This window comes from Pteronotus mesoamericanus, unplaced genomic scaffold (assembly GCF_021234165.1).
Source record: "Pteronotus mesoamericanus isolate MK-2021 breed Mesoamerican mustached bat unplaced genomic scaffold, CSHL_Meso_final contig_94, whole genome shotgun sequence".
NCBI classification, from domain to species: Eukaryota; Metazoa; Chordata; class Mammalia; order Chiroptera; family Mormoopidae; genus Pteronotus; species Pteronotus mesoamericanus.
The window spans coordinates 39,072,352-39,089,777 of NW_026555285.1; the positions used below are offsets into that span (position 1 = coordinate 39,072,352).

Consider the following 17,426-nt stretch of genomic DNA (forward strand, 5'->3'; position numbering starts at 1 on the left):
GTACCAAGAGCAATTATCGGAATTTTTTATCAAATTTATAGGAATACCATTGGTTAATAGCATTATATAAGTTTCAGAGTATAATTCAGAGTAAACATCTTTTGTACATCTCATTGTGTGCCTACCCACCCGAAATCCAGCTCCTTCCATTACCATGCATTTGATCCCTTTTACCTTCTTCATTCATCCCTGCCTCCTTTCTCTCTGGAAAGGCAACGAATGGACCAAACAAAATGAACAAACTCACCTAAATTTTGGTATACATTATTTCCATAGGTGTTTTTAAATTTCACTCCATATTTATCACTAAAAAATACTGAGTATGGTTTTGTTTGTTAACATTTGAAATAAATTTTATTGTGTAACCTATATCCTTTTCCAACTTATTTTTCATTTAATGCCATAATAGTGACATGTCCAAGTTGATACACGCTGCTTCAGTTCACTCATTTTCTCCACCTTAGTTTTGTTCAAAAGCTGATAGTGATAAGATAGGAAACACCCATTTTGATCATTTTTGCCTTCTTTTCTCCCTTGGTGAAATTGAAAGTACTCTGATGAGTATTTCAGGCATTTCTGGGTGAGAGAACTGACTTTGGCAGAAGTCTGTATGCCACAGTTGTTTATCCCTGTCAGAGCTGAGCTGAAATGGTAATTACATATTCCAACTGGCAGTCTTGCAAAAATTTCTTTAAAAGCAAGGGCTAAAATTGCGGAGATAGTGGCATAAAACAAGAATGCAGCAACCCATCATCAAGTAGGATAATCCTTACCTCTTCCTCCTTTTGGTGGGCAGATTGGAACAAGATGGCTGGAGTTTGCCTGACTCACAATTAACATCTCTGCATAATTTGGAGATGCTATACTCTGTTTGCTCCTATCTGATTCTGGAAGGAAGGAGGGAAGGAAGGAAGGAAGGAAGGAAGGAAGGAAGGAAGGAAGGAAGGAAGGAAGGAAGGAAGAAGGAAGACAGCAAGTCCCATTTATACAAAACAAAGTAACAAAAAAAAATATGAAAGCAGTATTCCTAAAACTTATCCAAATTTTTAAACAGAACAAAAGAAAATACATATGAATTTCTAAAATGATGGGAAGTGGTATAGATAGGATAAGCTTCCATAGGTCTTTATTTAATCTACATAATGAGACAACACTTCAAAGCTCACAGAGTTTGAGGTATTTTGGGGGTTCGAATGCTCAGGCCTCTATCTGTATGCCCAGATAGCATGTGTTTTCTGTGCAAATGGGGTGATGATAATAATAAGAACAACATTAGTTTATTCTGTGCCCAACAGTATTCTATGCATTTTACATACAACTGATTTATTGTTCCTCACAAGAATCCTATGAAATAGAAACTAGAAACTATTACTTTTTTCCTATTTATAAGTGAAGAATTTCACATGAAGAGATCACCTGCTCAGTTCAAATATACAAATCCTAAGAAGAGAAATAAAGCCAAAATTGAAATTCATGTTTGAATTTACTCCTTTTATTCAGATAATATTGACCAACATTCCTCTCCTTACCATTATGTTAACCCTGGAGAGGAACTCCACACTATAAGAATAATCCCATTTAGATCCCTTTCCAGCCTGTTCAAATATGAGTCCCTTACATGTTCTGAAGGCCAAGCCATTGTTCCCAGATGAAATGAAAATTTTGATTAGACTTGAATTTCTCTTAAGTCTAGATCCATCATTTACTAGCTACAGAACTGTCACTTTTCATATTTTTAGAAGACAATAACAATTATACTTCATGCACTGGTATTATGACTAAGTGAATTCATGTACATATAGTTGTGCTGAGTGGGGCTCCTGGGAATGGTTGAGAAAAAAATGTGTGAAGGGTCCAATGATGTAAATGTAGGGAACTCCCGGCTATTAGAGATAGCTAAATCTCAAAGACAATCTTAGAGCTACAATGGCAACAGAAACAGCTCTGCCATCCCCTCTTTCGCCACCTGGATGAAGGTAAGTTAAAATGGAAGGAGGTCGATGACAGTCTCTTGTTTGGGCCCAAGAGAATATCTCATTAAGTAGGTGAGTGGCTGCACAGAGTTTAATGTGTATTGTTTTCTGGTTGAATGTCTGCCTCCTCGGTGGATATTCCAATCTGCCCTAGGCTGCCAGGAATGGACAAGACCACGGGCAAGAGTTGGCAGGTGGGACAGCAGGAAGAAGCGAGGACAGGTGCAGCTGCCACCCACGCTTGACACCAAAGAGCCACAGATAATTGACCCATCTCTTGTCCGCAAGGTTCAGGGTCATGAGTTGGAAACAATAATGATTATGGGGCACAAACCCAGCACAGGGCAAAGAGGCACTTGCTTAATTTGGGACTGCTAGACATTTATCTGAATCTTCAGTGGACCACCATTACTCAGACTACTTAGAATTCAGCAGGGCTTTCTTATGCCACCGCCATTCTCAACTAAACAAATAGAAAATAAATTGGAAAAGTGAGTGTGAGTAACCAAGGAGCAGACATCAAGTTTACTACAGGGAGCCATAAAAGGAGATGACATTTGTTTTCTTTTAACAGCTTCCCATCACAACCTGAATAGTAAGCATGGGAATATAAGAAAGCAGATGAAAAGAGCAGGATATTGGCCCCTATTAAACCCCAGGCTGCTCCAGAGAGCAATTTAACTTGCACTGGTGGGGGGCTGAATTTGAGAGAGAAAAGCTTTGGATAAAATGTGAAATTGAAAATATGAAAGAAAAGGTCAAGTTCTAAGATCTAAAAGTATCTGTTTCCATAACGGTGTCTAAGACGTATAGGATTAAACTAATACACATTAAGGAAGTTAGCTACCCAGGGGTAAGGGGGGAGTATTGATGGAACATCGTTGGTAGTCATTATTGGAGAAATAACATAATTGAGTCTTCAAACACCTGCAAGTTAAAATTGCATAGTTAATCAATATGCCAGTTATTAAGCTATTGCTTCGCACTTTGATTTCAGGCTTTTATACTCTGTATTATGCTGCTGGGGCTGGGACAATGGAAACCACAGTACTCATTTATCACCTTGCTCCTTGCAGTGTTCTATCAATAGAGGAAATAGACAGACGCTGAAAGATCAGAAGAAGGAAGAAACTTGCCCCTCCCCTCTGCTCCCATCAGCTTTGCCTTGGCAATATCCCTTCACTTTTTCATTAATTCTAGTTTCAGGATTTCTTGGCATCCTTAGCAGCAGTAGGACCTCTCTTCTCGTCTTCTGGGTTCTGATATACCCAACCTCCTTCCTGTCTTCTCCCTATCGTAGAGGAGATATTTGCTTCTTAGAGTTACTTTAACTATGCTAACTCATTTTTTTACTAGTTTTCCAACACTAGTTTAATTATGTTCTTCTAATAATGTGTTTTTGAAAATAACCTATGTTCCTTTGCTTTTTTGGCTGGATGCTTGAGGGATAGAAGTGGCAGATAGTAGCTACAGGTTTACTATATAGTAGCTACTCAGTTAAGAGCAGTTCGGGTCTATAGGTGGAGGTGGAAATAGAAGTTGGAATTCTATTGTGCTTGTCTTTTTTCATGAGTATTACTTAACTATTAACAGGAACATGGTTTTCATAACAGGGCTCTGAGGATATTTTCTAAGAAAGAACCCTGAGAGTATAATGAACATATATATTCATATATTCATGTATACATATATTTTTACTGGCATATCATTTATATCACTTAATATGCATATGTACATATACATCTTTTATGTATAGACATTTAAATATGTATAATATATAAGTATAATAAAATATTTTAAATACATCTCAAATACATGAGAAAAAACAAAGAAAGGAGGGAACATGATTTTTGATAACGGCAAAAGTAGATTCTAGTTTAACATTTTATGGTGAGCTTGTTCATACGAATGGTGCCTCAAAGCCATGTGTATACTTTGATAACAAGAGATGTCAAGATATCTGCGTTTTTAAACCCTACATCTGGGCACTGTAACGATCTAAATTTCTATGCATTAAAAGTTAACATCCAGGGCACTCCATAAAAGTTCAATCAATACATAACTAAGGAATGAGCTTTAAAATCTTACCTCTGAGCTTGGTACTTTTTTCATGCCAGATCGATGGCCCACTATTGTGCCATTGAGGAGCTTGGCCAGAGCTATATAAAATCTTCTTGGTTTTAGAATGTGAATTTTCTCCTGTTACATTTTCATTTCTGGCACTTTTAATTAGATTTTAGTTCCTGCCTTAATTTGTTCTTTTTTTTTTTCATTTTACCTTATCATGATTATTTCTTTTATTCTGATGGTTTTACATTCCTTAATGAAGGGCTCAGACATCTCCCGAGAACTCGAGCTGTTTCACAAGGCAGAAGTCTCCTTCCACAGCAAGGAAGCAGAGCGGCCGATGCCACCCTGATGGCTCTGAAGTCTGCAGTGTCTGAGTGTTTTAGATTTTTCTACCTGAAACCTCTGAGTAATAATTAGTTTCTAACAATGCACTTCAATCTTCTTATAGCAATCCCTGATTACTCATAAATTTATCTATGCCCAGAGAACAATGCATAAAAATGAAACAGATTTATCTTTCACTGCTTATAACCTCCAAGTGAACAAAGTCTTTGGTTTCCCATCACCCAACGGCCCTGCACAATCGAAATAAATATTTACTCAACTGGTTCAAGAAAAAAAGTCAGCAGCTATTTAAAAAAGTGAAAAAACAACAATAAAGAAAGAAAGAAGAAACTTTAAAACCAAAGGCCAGTTACTATCAAGTATACATATACTCATTTTGAAAGACGATCCACATATACATATAGGTGTAAATATGTGTATGTATAAAATATGAAATACTTTGGTTCATTTCTACACAGTCTAGTATAACTACTAAATTCTGTTATAGCACTTAAGAAAATATGTTCACTTGTTCTACTGTTTTATCTCACCAACACATATCAATTTTTACCAAAGCAAGTACCATATTCTAAACTCTGCATTACCTAGGGCCTAGCATATAATAACACATTAGTGAATTTGTGCTGAATAAACCTATATATTGTCTTTTAACCATTTGCTCATTCATTTGTTACGTATTTACTAAATATCCAATTTATTACAAGCAACATAGGTAGAACAGAAAGAAAAAACAACAAAAGCACTGACCAAAACTCACTGCCATCACGGCGCTTATAATACTAATGACACGATATGCACAATTAAATAAGTAAAATGTACAATGTATCAGATAGTACAGAACAAAGCAATAAGTTGGACAGAGCAGGTGTACGTATGTTTGTGTGTGGTATATAATTTTTAAAAGGTTCAGGAACACCTCAGAAGGAAGAGATTTTTGAATAAGCACCTGAAGGATAAAAAAATGTCCTGTAATTAAGGTGTGAAGGAAAGGGCGAGTGGCGAGGCCTTGGGGTATCACAGGGTCTGGAAGGCTAAAGAATGAAGGGCCTACACCCGTCTCCGGAGGTCAGGTGATCTGAGAGGCAGTGGTTTCCCATTAGCATTATAATGACTTCAGATTTTACTGAAAATGGATGTGGTAACCATTGGAAAGTTTTAAGCAGAGAAGACTAACTAGATTAAGAGTGGAGGTAAGAAGACTGCGTGAAAGCCTGTTGCTTAACAATAGGATAGCAGAGATGGTTATAAGAAATTTTCAGGTTCTGTTGTATCTTGGAGGTAGTTCCAACAGAGTCTCTTGATAAATATGATCTAGGATGTGAAGGAAGAAAATGAGTCCAGGATGATATAAATATTCGCTAACAGTTAATAGTTCACCAATGATGAACCTGTCACTGCTGTATTTCACTTGTATTATCTAATTTAATTTTATTTAAAAGATATTTTCGGTAGAACTTGTTAGTTCTCTCATTGGTAAAGGGGAAAATTAAGATGTCAAGAGGGTCTATAAGTTGCCAAAGTCAGACACTCACACGCGACAGATGCTGGGTTCCGGTTCCTGGCTTCGCTGTCCAGCTCCCCATCCCTGCGCTCTGCTGCTTCTCTGTGATGACCTCCGAAGTGTTTGTTTCAGGAAACTGAGAGGATATACTTGCTACTGAGTAACATGGGGAAGACTAGAAACCACCTTTAGGGAAAACATCAAGAATGTGGTTTTGGATGTGTTGTTTGAAGTGTCAAGGAAGGTACAAATGAATGCCAGTAAAAATGGGGTTTCTGATTGTGCAGATAAAATTTGACATCATCAGACTGTAGGTATTTAATAGACAAAGGTCATAGAGGAAGTGAGCCTAGGTAGACTGTCCTGTTGCTGAGACAACTCTCATTTCTTTTATCATATTATTTCTTTAACCAGAGAAATAAAAACTATAGTAATAGCAACAGCAAGGGAGTAACAACATTTTAGTTCATTATTTTTTAAGCTTTATTTATTTATTCTTTTAAAGGGGAAAGGATGGAGAAAGGGAGGGAAATGTCCCTGGTACTAATCTCGCAACCCAGGCATGCGCCCTGACCAGGCATCAAACTGGCAATCTTTTGTTTTGCAGGACAAAGCCCCACCAACTAAGCCGTACCTGTCAGGGCATTGAAGTACATTATTATTTTTCATACTAGGAAAGTCCTTCCTTCTCAATATATTACAGAGTTTCTCTTTATTGTGCTTTTCTGTGACTTAAATGGTTAAGAAGAATTGTGACCAAATTAAGTTTTTATTTTATTTTATTTTTAAATATATTTTATTGATTATGCTATTACAGTTATCCCAATTTTTTCTCCCCTTACCCCCCTCCACCCTGCATCCCCTCCCCTCCAGCATTCCCACCCCCCTTAGGTCCTGTCCATGGGTCATGCACGTAAGTCCTTTGGCTTCTATTTTCCCGTACTATTCTTAACCTCTCCTTGTCTATTCTGTGCCTACTCATTATGCTTCTTATTCCCTGTATCTTTAGCCCTCATTCTCCCCAACCCTCTCCCCACTGATAACCATCCATGTGATCTCCATTTCTGTGATTCTGTCTTGTTCCAGCTGTTTGCTTAGTTTTGGGGTGTTTTTTTAGGTTCAGTTGTTGATGGTTGTTAGTTTATTATCATTTTACTGTTCATAATTTCTGATCTTCTATTTCTTAGATAAACCCATTTAAACTTTCATATAAGGGTTTGCTATTGATGAATTCCTTTAACTTGATCTTATCTCTGAAGCACTTTACTTGCCCTTCCATTCTGAATGATAGCTTTGTTGGATACAGTAACCTTGGATGTCGGTACATTCCTTTCATGACTTCGAATACTTGATTTCAGTTTCTTCTTGCCTGTAAAGTTTCTTTTGAGAAATCAGCTAATAGTCTAATGGGAACTCCTTTGTAGGTAAATATCACCTTTTCTCTTCCTACTTTTAAGATTCTCTCCTTATCTTTAATTTTGGGTAACTTAATTATGATGTATTTCTCCTTGGATCCAATTTTTTGGGGACTTTCTGAGCATCCTGGACTTGCATGTCTAGTTCCTTTACCAGATTGGGAAAGTTTCAATTCATTATTTATTTAAATAAGTTTTCAATTTCTTGCTTTTCCTCTTCTCCTTCTGGCACCCCTCTGATTTGGATGTTGGAAAGTTTAAAGTTGTCCCAGAAGTTCCTAAGCCTCTCCTCATTTTTTTTTTTGAATTCTTTTTTCTTGATTCTGTTCCAGTTGGATGTTTATTTCTTCCTTTTGTTCCAAATTGTTGGTTTGAGTCCTGGTTTCCTTCCTTTCACCATTGGTTCCCTGCATACATATATTTTTTACTTCATTTTGTATAGACTTCATTTCTTCCTTCATTTTGAGACTGAACTCAGTCATTTCTGTCAGCATGCTGATTAGCAGTGTTTTGAACTTTACATCTCATAGGTTGTCTACTTCCTTGTCCCTTTGTTCTTTTTCTGGAATTTTGATCTGTTCTTTCACTTGGGCCATATTTCTTTGTCTTGGTGCCTTACTTTTAAATTTATATGAAAAGACAGGGTTTTCCTTTTAAACAATGATAAAATATTTTGAAAACAGATATATCATCTCACACAGTGAACCAACTGTGGAATTCAATGAGGTTAATTATTATGCATCCTCCATTAGACATGTATGTTATAGAAATATCCTGTAGGTTATGGAAATATGAGAAAATGTGATTGTAGTGATGTATTCTCTACCATACAATTTTATTATCTAAAGGAGATGATAAGCAATAAAGTAGATCTGCCATGAAATTCTATTTTATTTAAGCAAGATATTGTAGTATATTCTATGAGCTGGGCATGATTATCTGAGTATGTCACAAATATTAATACATATAACCCTCCTGACATTTCTATGTGGTAGGGACTCTATTATCACTAATTTAAAGATTTTCAAAAATGGTTTCAGTGTGCTCAGAGACACGTATCTAGTAAATAGAGGAAGTAAGTTTTGAACCTAAACAGACTGGCAATATATTTTTTCTTTTCAATTATGTGAAAATGTTATTCTCATCCATCATTGACTTTCCTTATATTTATCTTCTTTATATTGACAACTGGGGTATATATGTGAAGGTTCAGGAAGAGAGATTTGCATTTTAACTTGAGTAGGCTTTTGATGCAATACATCTGTTGCTGAAATTCAAGACAGTATTTACATTGGTTCAGATTTCCTGGGGATGTGGCTTGTTCTATACATTGTCCTTCATAAATTCTTGTGTCTACTCATTCTTACATTCTCTTTTCCGTCCCCTACCCCCCGGGAGACTAAGGAAAGTAGGTTTGGTTAACTACACTTACTCCATTCACCTTTCTGAAGGATTGGGAAAAAGTCTAAAGTGAAATAAAATTAAGAAGTCTGTTGATCCAATACCCCAATCATGGGAGGAAATTGAAGGAGAAAGTAACTCAAATCCAGTCAAGTAACACTTGGTGTCAGTGAGAACTTAATTTAGAAGAGTGGTGGCAAATCTATTCTACAAAAGCCCAAAGAGTAAATAGTCTATGCTTTGCAGCCTCATACTGTCTGTCATATATTCTTCTCTGCTAGTTTTCAAATCCTTTAAAATGTAAAAACTCTTAGCTATCCAGACCACACAAAATCAGGATGTGGGCTTGATTTGCCCACCATTTATTGTTCACACACCTCTGAGCTAGATGTATAGTTTTTAAAAAATTGCTCATTTCCTATTTTACATTGTGATAATGAATCTAATTATTCTTTTTCCCTCATCTATCTCTCTAAAAATATTTATTAAGCATATACTACTTTCTGAGCCCGTCCCCAAAACTGAGGTGAGTCAAGCATACCAAGGGTCTATACATACTGAGTTTGCTCTGCTGTATGAGAGAAAATAAACACATCTACAAATAAATAGAAAAAAATATAAATTTTGATATTAATAAGTGCAGTGAAAAAATAAAACAAGAAATGAGAATAGGTTAAACATTCAGATTAGGGCCTGCTTTATCTTGGGTGGGTAGGAAAAGACCCTTTAAAATGGTACATTTCAAACAGAGAAGCAAACAGGGATATGGATTAACATATCAGCAAAATAAGGAATATGCCAATATATAGGGCTTTTGACATAAAAAAGTAGTGTATACTAGAGGCTGGCACTTAAGTACACCTTACATCTTGGTCTACTTTCTTCACGAGCCAGGCTGCTGGCGGCTGCCAACGTAGAATTTTTTTCTCCCTGTAGTCTGCGGGTGAAAGAACTCAATCAACACAAAACCTGGATCAAAGTGGAAAATGTTCAAGGAACAGACTGGAAGCAGACCAACAATGCTGGATCATAGTTAATTGAGAAAGGTGGTGATAAATGAGATTAGGGAGATAGAAATGACTATGGGCTTTGCAATTTATTTTTATTGCAACGGTAAATTATTGCAGGATTAAAGCAAGGGAGGGATGGCATCAAATTCATGCTTTAAAGAAAACATCACTCTGGAGAATGCAAGAGTGCAAGGGTGGGATTCGAAAATGTAAATGCGATTCATAAAAGAAAAGATTTAAGCAAAGTCTAAAAAGCTCTGTGATGCATACTTTTATTTTCAGCAATAAAGATCTAAGCACGGATCTAACATTTACTGTTTATACATTCCAGAATTGTCAGCTCTTTTTCAAAAATAAAAAAAAAAAGCCCTTTATCCATTATCTTTTCAGCAAGAAGAGGGAAGAAAAAAGAAAAACACTTCTGTGGTGTGAACATGAGAAATACAGGAAGAAGAGTTGTCTTAATTTTAATAATATGTGTTTTCCAAAACATTAGAAATTGGCAGACTTCAGAAACTCAGTTGCCTCATTAAGTTATATTGATTTTCTTTGGGTAAATTAATTTGTGTGTCTTTATAAAGGACTATTTAAGGATATTTTTACTTAAAATTGTAAAAGCCTAACAATAGTTCCAAGAACATTTGACGGGCACCAATGACTCTTCTTCCTGTGATTCTATTGATTTTTAGGATAATCATGAGTATAATTGATGAATTTGTTCAAAAGGAAAATCAGGTTCTGCTTGCTTGTCTTTCCAAAGTTAAGTCCGCACATTAGAAGAAAATAAAGAGGATACAAATTAGTAAAAAAAAAAAAAAAAAAGGAAACAGGAAAAAGAAGATAATAAACAAACACTATCAATCAATTTTTGATAAAGACAGTTATTTAAATTGCTATTTATATACCAATAGGAAGCTAAGTTCTTACATGTTCTCAGGGAAAATGCATTCAGTTGCATAATAAAACTGCTTTTAAAACCATCACTCTTCTACTGTTCTCCCATTAGTAAACAACTAAGTGGTCTAGCTGTTCCCATCCCCTCTCTGACAGACCCAGTACATTAATATACTTTCTCTTTCACAATAGCTGCTAGCAAGAGAGAGTTCTTCAAAAATCAAACCAGACTTTTAAACATGATGGCTTCAAATTCCTCACATAGTTCTTAAAATGCCCTGTTATTCAGACTCCCTGTTATGATCTGTACGTCTCCAAGTGAGCTGAATTCTTTCACCTCTCCATCCTATCTCCCGCCTCAACCCCCAGCTACCCAAGGCCTATTTCTCCTTCCTGGAGCCCATGGAGAGCCTCTTGATCACTTTGGTTAAAGCCCCTTTTACTCTCCATAATAACATCTATTTTTATTTCCTCTATGTCTTTATTTTAATCTGTGATTATCTTACAAAGAAATATTGGCTTATGTGAGTTTCCTTTATCTCCTGACTACATTAAGTTCCTCTAAGGGAGAGAACCTATCTGTTTACACTTTTCATTTCCTGGCCTAAAGTGGCTATGTGGTAAATGCTTGTCAAATGGATGAACATGTAAAACTATGAGCCTGAAAACACAGGATACAATTGAAAAACAATATGACAGGATATTGCTGATTCTGTGTTTCAGAAATGTAAAATGACATATAATTTAATTTGTTCATACGTCTAGGCAAAATGGCCATGTACAGAACACTGTATCTGATTTCTCCGCTGTTGCCGCTGCCCTATATTTATTGACAATTTGTATAATATGAGCAGAAGAAATATGTCAAAAGCTCTAGAACTAAACTGTCGTAACTAAAAGTGTCATTTGTCTACATGTCAATAGCTGAGAAATCCCTCCTGCATTCTCCAAGGATAAAAGTCCTGACTTGTTGGTCCTCAGGGGGAAAAAATGTAGCATTGGTAGCAAGTAACCGTTAAAGTCTAGCACTAACATGAATTGATTTAGAGAAATAGTAAAAGGTGAGGGAGGTAGTGGAAACTAGGAGAAAGGTTTTGCTTGAATTAGCTAGTAGCTGTTTCTGAAATCAGAAGAATTTGGCCAAAGCACTGAACAACCTCTGGAATCATAGAGCAGCTGTGCTTGGCAAAATCCTTGTGGTGAGGTAAGAGCTTAACGCTAGAAATTAACCACGTTCAAGACAGGAGTGTGATCTTGAACTTGTCAGTGAGGGGAAAAGATACAGAAGCCAGAGAGATGAAAATATGTACTTTATCATGATAGTATTGATACTAATGGTTATAGTAATAGCTAATAATAAATAAAAGCAATTTTTCCCTGTAGGCTTTCCTCTGTACACTTTGAATATACAGGTTCCAGCACAAATAACGCCCCCTTTATATGACAAAATCATAGGCATGTAATTCTGTAACATAACAATACCACACTCAAGAATACCATATGACATTTTAAGTGAAATATTCAAATTAAAACTACAAATTATTACACCCATACTATTACCCTACCAACCACACTCAAGCAGGCATTATGTCTGCCTTACCTTGAATATTGGCTCAATTCTTAGTGCAATACTATGAGATCATTACTATGTTTATCCTCATTTTCTAGATGAAGAAATGTAAGCAGAGAAAGGTGAGAAAACTTTTTCATGGCCCTACACTAAGCAGCGGTGAAATCTAGCTTCACACCAAGGCAGTCTGGAGTCCTCAGATTCCATGATTGTTGCCTTGATTGTTTGTTTAGCCAAAAAAGGAAGTTAAAAAGTGACAGTGTAGTAAGTTACATTCTTCTGATGACATATGGGTTTTACCTACTTATCCTTACTCTTCAAGTTACAAATATTGTGCTATAAAATGGTCCAAAACTCTATATGTTAAGTATAGGACAAACTTTCTACCAGTACATAAGTAGATAATAAGGAAACCAAAGACAACGTTATGATGTAGTTCATGCCCCAGTTCTAGAGAGTCCATTCCTTGAGGAAAAAACTGAAAACAAATACAGCATCAACACCCCTCCAAATGAACCAAAAAGGCAAACAAATTCAAAATTTTAAATGGAGCTAATTAAAAATACTGCAACTTTAGAAAAAAGTGAATAAACATTAAAAACAGATGATAGAAATAAGATTTGGAAAGCATTTGTTTTTGCTCTAAATTAACTCAAATTTAATTAAATTTATTAAATTAATAAAACTTAACTTAAAAAAGATTAAGAAACTGCATAAAAACGTAGGATAAAATTAAAAATAATAGAAAATTTTACAAAGGGCCATATGTAAAAGAAGTTGCTAGGAAAGATAAAAGCTATTATAAAGCCTATCAAAGTCAGAATTGTCCTTGCAGAAAATCAAGCCAATAAGAGATCTGTAGGAAAAAATTGAGAATTCCTGTTACTACAAAGAAATTTAACAATGTTTTTAAAAAGAGACAGAAAACAATAAATATTGTTAAAGAAAGACCACATAATTTTGGGGGGCAGTTAAGATTTCTTTGCCTGATTTGTCCACATATTCCAGAAATTGAGGACATAGTTTCTCTTGTATCTATCATGATAGGAGGAATACAGGGATTGATTGTGCACTTGTTGGTTTATTAAATGATTAAATGAACATAACTAAAATAAAATGAAATTTAAAAGATGAATAATAACATAAGACCTATGGTACTATATAAATTCAAAATAAGTGAATATAATTATATGTTTAAATATGTATAATTCATAGGACTTTATTAGTACTCTGCTATGAATATTTGGTTATTGAATCCTCCCTACCTTCCTAATATATCTCATATATATTTTTATTTTTAAAATTTTATTAAATGTATTGTTGTGACATGGGCTAATAAAATTATATAGGTTTCAAGTGTACAATTCTAAGATAGTGCATCTGTATATTGCATTATGTGTTTATTACCCAAAGCCAAATCTTTTTCTGTCACCATACATTTGTGCCCCTTTACTCTTATTACTCCCAAATACCTTTTCTTGTTGGTAACCACCATACTGTTCCCTGTGTGTATGAGTTTTACTTTGTTTGTTCATTGCTTTCAATTTTATAGCCCTCATATGGTAAAATAATATAGCTCTTGGTTATTTTTAGTCTGATTTATTTTAATAAGTATGAAATTCTCAAGATCCATGTTGTAAATAGTAGTATTCATCTTTTTAATGGCTGAGTAGTATTCCATTGTATTTTTGTACCACTTCTTATCTATTTTAATTGATTGTATTGTTTTTTGCAATGGACATATATTTTAATCATTCTGTGTCTTGGCAACTGTATTAGCAGCATGAGAGATCCAGATGAATTAAAAAATGGTTCTTAAACTTATATTAAGTGGTTGTTAAAAATTTATTATTAAAAATTAAAACATAACTTATATGCAATGTAATAAATGTAAAAATAGTAACAAAACTGGGGAGCATGAGGGCTGAAAAAAGATAAATGACTCCAAGGATGGCCAATATTTTAACACGAAATCACAGAACTGTAACTCATAATTTGTTAGTTTTAATGTGGAAAAATTTTCTGTAAAATAGCAAAACATTTTTTAAACAAAAATGAGAAATAGGGGTAGGTACAAACACAGTGCCTCGCATCATTTTGAGCTAAAATAATTATTTATTTTGGAATAAATGAACATTAAGGTATGACTGCACTGCAATATGTTTTTGAAAATGTTATTTTTTTATATGTGTGTTGGTAATAAAAGTGGCACTTCAGTTTGTTTATTAATCATAGTCATGCTCAGAAAGAAACTGTTACACAGTTTTGATAATGTGGGGAAAAAATGAAATCTTTAAAGTGTGCCAGGACCTCATAGATCCCATTTAAAATGTTTTTTTTGCTTCTTACTTTTTTCTTTTTTCATTTTAATGAACAGCTTGTTTCTAAAGTAGACACACACAATTTGGCACAGTTCTTAACAGTTCAGCACAATACGGTTGAACTGGCAGTCTCTGCTCTGAGGAAGCCGTTACTGTCTCCGCACCCAAACTTCATCGGTCAGATCCCTACAGAATAAGGTCTTTACAAGGCAGGGGTAAGACTGTTGGCGGGGTGAGGGCACTCGTACACTAATCTTCATACTTGAAAAATGTTTACCATAGAGAAAATATGGCTAAATTGCTTATAATGCATATGATTTTTCTTTTGAACTTTGTTATGAAGAAAGGTTTTCCCCCAGAATTAATTTTAATAATGGTAATTTAAAGTATTTTTTACTATACACATACACTGTACTTAAATTAATTTAAAAATATTTTTCTATGCTTATTGTTGCCATAAATATAAAAGTAGTTCACAAGCTTCAATTTTTTAATGTGTCTATAGGATTTGTTTTGTTTTATTAAGTATTACACTTTATAAACTCTTCAGTTAGCCAGAATTCAACAAGTATCAATCGAGATGACAAACATCTCTCCATATACTAAAACTTTTTTCTTACCAGCTACTTTTTGGGAATATTTTATAAATACGTGATATATTTCCTTCATTAGCAGAGTGTAAGAACATAATATATTTCCCTGAGATCTCAGTCACTATTATGAGTCATAGTTGTACTAGCTTATAAAAATAGATGTCAAGATGTTAAGTGAAATATTTTAACTTGTAGAAAAAAATTACATTGGGCTCAAATCTTCTCCAAACATAGATACACACATACTCATGAGATTGTGTATATTTATTTTCAGGTACCATCAAAATGTAAAATTTAAAGTACATGTATTTAACTATAATGGAGTTACGCTGAACACATTTGAACAGTAAAAACATTATTAATTTGTATATATAGTTTTATGCTTTGAAATTCTAGAGTGTTCAAATTAGGTGATATATGAGAAAATCTTTTAACATTTCTAAGATAAATGTATCTGAGTTCTTAATTTTGTTTCATAAGTGGTATAATTATATTGTTAATGTCAGCAAGTGGTAAAGTTATTATGTCAAAATTGTTCATGTGATTTTTTTAAAATTTTGATTTATGTTCCTTGTTGTTTTCTTACAGATTCAGCCCCATTTCCCAAGGTTATGAATATAAAATACCACAAGGTCTATCTTGAAAGTATCCAGCCATGTAATATGAAAAATAGAGACATTTACTGAAGGAGATACAAGATACAAGAAACGCTGTACATAAGACAATGACGCTTCTGTCCCCTTCAAAGTAGGCAACCTGGGACCTCACACAGTTCTCCCAGTCATCAGCTGCTGAGTCATACTTTCCCCAAATCTCATCAATGGTCTGAAATCACCCTTTCAAGGTGATTTTAGTTTTGGGGAAAAGCCAGAAGTCTCAGGGTGCCAATTCTAGGTTGTATGGGTGTTGAGTCACCTGGGTGATTTGGTATTTCGCGAAAAAAACTCTTCACAAGATATGATAATGAGCAGGCACATTGTCCTGATAAGACTGCCAATCACCAGCTGCCTATAGGCTGTGACCTTCTGAATCATCCAAATAGTTTCCACAGAGGAATGTTCAAGCTTCACCCAAAATTTGATGCAGATTTTTTTCTCTACTAGGTCAGTCACTTTGAATATGACGGCCACATAGTACACATGCTCACTCAGCAGCGTCTACTGCCCTCACTGGCTAATACAGTGAAGTCATTATTCATACATGTGCATTCCAGTCCACTCTGCTTGGTTGTCAGGTTACATTGTTGTCGCGCAAACTGTTGTCATTCATTAACAGCGGTTGGACTTTTCCTGGATAGACTTCATATATATTTATTGTTCAAATAGTTTATTCTTTTTGGTATTATATTAAAAACTTTTTATATAATGAGTCATTAGGTATTTTCTCCTTGTTTCACTAAAATATTTTATATATAGTTTGTTATGCAGAAACTAAAATATATGATATGATTAAGCAGAAAAAACATTATTTCTAAGCTTAAAACCCTTAGAACTAGAATAAAATGTTTGTGGGACTATCAAATTTTAACAAATGCATGCAGAATCATGTTGCTTAAATATATTAAACCCCAAAATCTGGTATCTACCAAAGTAAACTTGCTAATTATTATCAGAATCAAGTAGTTTTAAAGCTATTGCAAACTATTAGCGAATAAACTGTTAAGTAATTGATTACTGGAAAACTCGTAATTATATTTCCACATCTTCAGGGTTTCTGATTATCTAATTTGTGTTTGATATATAAACCATTTTAATCCAGTAACTGCCTTGGAATAATAATCTAATATAAAATTCAGTAGATTGCTTTTGCACATAATAAATAATTTTCCACTTTAATGACTCAGAGGTAGGGACTGCTTCTGGTCTCTCCTGAAAACTGCATTGTTTTCAAAAACCTCATTTATAGGGAATATGTCTAAGACTTCCGGTGGATGCCTGAAATTGCAGATAGTAGCAAACCTCATACACACATGTATTTATTTTTCTATACATGCACACCTTTTCACTTAAAAGAAGAGCTTTAACTTCTCTTTGGCATATGCAAGTTGCCAACATCATTCATCTTGTGCTTGGGGGCTATTATTAAGTACAATAAGCACAAAATATCGATTACAAGCACCGCTATACCTGATAACCAGTAGATGTGATATCCAAGAAGGTTACTAAGTGACTGATGAATGGGCAGGAAACATGTGCAGTGTGGATTCACTGAACAAATGGATGACCCATATCCCATGTGGAATGAAGCAGAACAATGAAGTAGAAGATTTCAACACCCTACTCAGAGCATTACTCAATTAAAAACATACGAATTGTATGTTTTAAGTGGAATTT

At 34.7% G+C, this 17,426-nt stretch overlaps 1 non-coding gene across 1 annotated transcript; it reads left to right on the top strand.

The window, feature by feature from the left end:
• Nucleotides 1-750: 750 nt before the first annotated feature.
• On the top strand, nt 751-886 carry LOC129081233 (U8 small nucleolar RNA). The gene has a single exon (XR_008530292.1). It is a non-coding gene; the product is annotated as a U8 small nucleolar RNA (small nucleolar RNA).
• The last annotated feature ends 16,540 nt before the right edge of the window (nt 887-17,426 follow it).